Below are 5,432 nucleotides of genomic sequence, written 5' to 3' on the forward strand. Positions count from 1 at the left end.
ACTGGATTGAACCAAGAACAAGCCGGGAATGACAGCTTTGAGCTGAAAACTAGACTGGTGAACATGATTCAAGCAAGTCCGTTCTGTGGAAATGCATCCGAGGATGCCAATGCCTGTCTCCAGAACTTCCTGGAGGTGAGTAACACCATCAACCCTAAGGGTACTACGATGGATGTCGTCCGCCTTCGGCTATTTTCGTTCTCATAGCTCGGGAAGGCCAAGACGTGGTTTTACTCCAACAAAGAGGCTTTCAACACATGGGAAGCTTGTTCAAATGCATTCCTGGCCAAGTATTTCCCGGTGGGCATGACCAATGCCCTCTAGAACAGAATCTACGGTATTCAGCAATTACCGGATGAGACCATTCCAGAGGCCTGGGAGCGTCTACAGGAATACATTCAAGCATGCCCACACCACGGCATGGAGGAATGGCTGATCATTCAGAACTTCTCCCAGGCCTGAATCAGCAAGCCAAGGACCACGTAGATGTAGCAGCGGGTGGTTCCTTCATCTCTCTCGATGTTGCGGGAGCGAAGACGCTGATTGACAAGATAGCCTCCAATCAGAGTTGGAGAGGTGACAAGCAGCCAGCCCGTCCGAGGGGCGTGTATCAGATCGACAGTGTCGATATGCTGGCTGCCAAAATGGACCTTCTCATGAAGAAACTGGAATCTCCACACATGGCGGCTAACTAGGTTTCGGAGTCTCGGATGACATGTGAAACATGTGGCGAGACTGGGCACTCGAACTTCGTTGGCACCAACAACAACAATCCCAACTCGGGATTCCGTCCTCAGCAAGGTTGGAACTCAGAGCCCAACCTCCCCTTCGGAAATCAGCAAGGTATGAACTTTAATAATTTTCAGCCTTCATTAAAAGACTTAGTTTATGGCCAGAAGAAAATTAATGATCACATTAGCAAGAAGTTTCTTGCTAATGACAAGGTTTTGGAATCCTTGGCCTCACAAAGAGGGCTTTAGCTCAGTTATCAAGAACCAGTTGAGCTTTAACAAAATGATAGAAACTCAGGTAGCTCAGCTAGCCTCATCCTGTCCTAACGCTAACACGGGAAAACTGCCCGGTCAATCGGAAGTTCCCTCGAATGAAAACATTAATGCGGTGACTACGCGTGGTGGTAAGTCCACACGGGAGCCACCTTTCCCACAGGATGCAGGAACTCGGCGGAAAGCCGTATCCACCAGCCATGCCCATGGTGAAGAAGAAGAGCAGGAGGAGGCTGTCGACTCCAACACAATTGCAGCCCAGGAAGACCCCGTGGAACCCCCTAGAACTTCACGGGATTACCACGTGTTGACACCATTTTTTGACATGTGTCAAGGAAGATGATTTTTATGAAGGGAAGGTGGCCGATTTGAAAGAAACCAAAAGCTATACAGGATTGTAATCGGCCGATGGGAGTCCGTCCGATGAACCAGAGGAATATGCTGTGAAGATGCTGATCCACCCGTTCTGGTAGTCGGCCGATGGAGATTGCAGATGAAGTCAAGGAAGGAGAAGAGGATCCGGGCTCTACGAAAATCTTGATGATTCGGTTGTAATATTTAAAGTAGTTTATCTTTAGTAAGTCTTTTCTTTAGAGTCAAGTAATGTTTGTCGTAATCGGCTAGGACTCGGTAGCACTAGGCTATAAATATGAGTTGTAAGGAATCGGAAAAATTTGATACACATCCAATACAATAAACTTTACAATTACTTTGCACTTTTCGGCGACTTCGCCTTTTCTTCTTCTTTTTCGATGAGTTCTTTCAAGTTGATCAAGGACGCCTCATATTCGAGCAACTTGGTTTGCTGGTGAGTTTTCGTTTTATCGAGTATATTTGAGCTTTAGCTACCGGGCGCATCGCTGTGGCTTCGTTCAAATCTTTTCAAAAGTTATCGAGTTTATCTAGGCTTTGACTTCCGGGCGTATCACTGTTGTCTCATCTGGATTTATTCACAATTTATCGATATTGGCTAGATTTGTAGGTTTTCCTATGCTTTTTTGCCATTATCAGATCTATCCGCTAGAAACATACTAGATCGGCTTTAGGTTTTGCAGTAATACTTTTGTTATCTCAAGAGCTGGTTTAGATTTGTTTCTAGCTTACATCATCTAAGTTGTACATTCATAGCTTAGATCTTGTTATACATGTGAAATCGGCTGCCCAAAGCTGGTTTCGTTGTTTAGTGCATTGGCTGATCCTGCCGACGCACTCCTTTACTACGCGCTTGCATTTAATATCCTTTTGTCGCTTTCTGTATCGGCAGAGCTTGGCGATACGCTTATCTGAGAGGCATTCGGAATCCCAGCCGATACGCTCTCGAATTTGATTCTGTTTTCTTCCTTGTCAATTTCAGGTCAAATTGACTGGCATGCTTGGTTGACTTTTTCGTGCTTGGCGAACACTTGCCCTCGGATTCCAGTGTGTTGATTTTTGCATCAACACATCTTTTGGCACGCCTGGTGGGACTGAAAGCTTCAACATGGTGGACATTACTGATAAATCTGCGGTCAGTGAAGAGAACCAGATTCCTGTTACTAAAGATAAGCTCAAAGAACAACAAAAGAAGGAATATGAAGAGCTGGTGGGGAAATTCAAACGTGAATGCCTCAACTCGTACAGCATCAACAGATCTGGCGAAGTGATCAAGAAGTTTGATCTTCCAACTTTCCAGCCATTGACAGAGGCTCAACATGAGAACAAAATGATGGATGCAGTTGGCCAAGCTATAGCACAAGCTTTCATCAAGAGTGCAACAGTCATGGGCAATACAGTTCACAATGTGGTGGTCAAGACTTTTGTTGAAGGCACGTTTCCAGGTTGCATGGGTCCTTGCTACATACAACCAGATCAGATGCAATATACTCCCTTGGAGGTGTCTATGGCAGCAGCTCTATCGGCTCCAAATAGCCAGGCAGGGACAAGCAACAGTCAAACCCCACCACAGGTTGCTACTACGGCGTCAGCAGTTACAACAGATCCTATCTACTCGATTACACCACCTATTGCTACATCTGTGTAAGATGGGGTCTGCGTTCGTTTTTCCTAAGGGATGGAATCCGGCTACTGGGTTTGGCATGCATCCAGATTTCTTTTCTATGCCACCCAAGATACAGTTTAAAACATTGGTTTCTCAGCCGATGACCTCTCAAATTGATCCATCGGCTACCCAGCCGATGAGTGCACAGCAGGACGCATCGGCAATGCAGCCGAATACGCAAGGCACATGGAGTACACAGATGGCTACGCAAGCTAATGCATCGGTACCACCGCCGATGACCCCACAGTAGCGTCTCGCGATTATGCTCCAACCCCAGTCTCCTATTGAAATCCTTCTGTCGCAGTCTCCTCGCCAGAAAGGAGTCAACTGGGTTTTTCATGATCAGGCTACTGGACAGTTGCGGTATGTTAATGTGCCATATATGGATATTACTGGTCAACAATCGGCTAACACATCAGCTACACAGCCGGCAGATACCCAATCAGATGTCCCAGCAAGCACAACAGATGCAATCAGCTCAACAGACGATGAATCATGTAGCTCAACAACTTGCAATGATGACCAACGTAGCGAGCGTGGCTTCTCCCCAACAGACGCCAAATGTTGAAACATAAGTTGATTGGAGCACGAAGATAGCTGAAGTGATGAGGGAGCAGTTTGGTTTAAGACCGAAGCAACAATCTGTTATGTACAAGGCTCCCTATCCTCCGGCATACAATCAAATTCCTCTCCCCCACAAGTACAAGATGCCTGACTTCACGAAGTTCTCAGGGCAGGTAGAAGTTTCTACGATGGAACACGTTAACAGGTTCCTTCTACAATTGGGAGAAGCGGGCAACTATGATGCACTCAGAGTCTGTTTGTTCTCCTAGTCTTTGTCTGGATTGGCCTTTACTTGGTTCACTACTTTGACAACAAATTCAATATTACATTGGGCCGATCTGGAGAGATAATTTCATTAATTTTTCTACTCTGGGATTACTGAATTGAAGTTGACCGATTTGACTGGTTTAAGGCAAAGAAACGATGAATCGGTCGCTGCTTTCATTCGGAGGTTCAGAGATGTCAAGAACCATTGCTACAGTCTAGTTTTGTCCGATCAGCAGTTCGCGGAAGTGGCATTTAATGGGCTCTTGCCGCACATTAAAGATAAATATGCATCGCAAGAGTTTGAAAGCATTAGCCAGATCGCGAGTCGGATGACAGGAGAAACTCGATCCTACGAGTCCAAGAAGCCTTTTCAGAAAAAGATAAATTATGTTGAGTATTCTGCTAATGATGAATCTGAAGAGGAGCAAGAAACGGTCGCATCGGCTGAGTGGATACAGAACAGCAAGAAGCCGGTGACGTGTCCGTTTGGGAAGAAAGAGCCTGAGTCATATGGGTTTGACATTACCAAAGCCGACAAAATCTTAGACTTGTTATTGTCGGAAGGGTTGATCAAGTTGAAGCCATATCACAAGATTCCATCGGAAGACGAACTCAAGAACTCGGACGGCCAGCATTGGCCAAATTCATGGCAATCCCCCACTACGTGTGCCTTCTGCTGAAGATGCCAGGAAAAACAGGAGTCCTCACTTTCCACGGAGACCTTCAAAGATCCTTTGAATGTGAAAAGGAAGCTATAACCAATGCCTCCAAAAATCAACTCCCAGATACCACAGGAGAAGTACTAGCAGCAGCCCAACAGTACTCGACATCGGGATCAGAGATCCCTACAAAGAAGATAAGCCGCTCTACCCCAAAGCCACCCGACAACATCGGAGTCTAGGCAATCCAGCTGCAAGAAGACGACCCGTCAAAGACAGCCTTGATAGGGACAGGGCTTTCTGACAAATAGGAAAGCACGCTCGTCAATTTCCTAAGGGCCAACCGCGACGTATTTGCATGGAAACCAGCCGACATGCCCCGTGACCCAAAGGAGTTGATCGAGCACTCCCTGAATGTCAACCCTACTACTACTCCAAAAAAGCAGAGGCTTCGAAGATTCTCGGCAAAGAAAAGAGAAGCCATCAAGAAAGAACTCGCCAAGATACACGCGGCTGGATTCATCAAAGAAGTTTACCACCCCGAATGGCTGGCGAATCCAGTACTCGTTCTCAAAAAGAACAACAACGAGTGGAGGATGTGCGTCGACTACACTGACCTCAACAAGCATTGCCCTAAGGATCCCTTCGGGCTCCCTCGCATCAACCAAGTCATCGACTCGACGGCCGGATGCGTACTGCTATCCTTCCTAGACTGTTACTCGGGCTATCATCAAATAGCTCTCAAGGAAGAGGACCAGATCAAAACGGCATTCATCATTCCGATTGGCGCATACGCTTACAAGACCATGTCATTTGGACTGAAGAACGCTGGAGCGACTTATCAGTGCACCATACAGCTATGCTTCGCCAACCAGCTCCATCGCGACGTAGAATCCTACG

General features: G+C 46.5%; 1 non-coding gene across 1 annotated transcript; it reads right to left on the minus strand.

The window, feature by feature from the left end:
- Window positions 1-315: 315 nt before the first annotated feature.
- Window positions 316-422, minus strand: LOC120646564. Its single transcript, XR_005664468.1, has one exon. It is a non-coding gene; the product is annotated as a small nucleolar RNA R71 (small nucleolar RNA).
- Window positions 423-5,432: the final 5,010 nt, after the last annotated feature.

Source organism: Panicum virgatum, chromosome 8K (assembly GCF_016808335.1).
Source record: "Panicum virgatum strain AP13 chromosome 8K, P.virgatum_v5, whole genome shotgun sequence".
Taxonomy (NCBI): Eukaryota; Viridiplantae; Streptophyta; class Magnoliopsida; order Poales; family Poaceae; genus Panicum; species Panicum virgatum.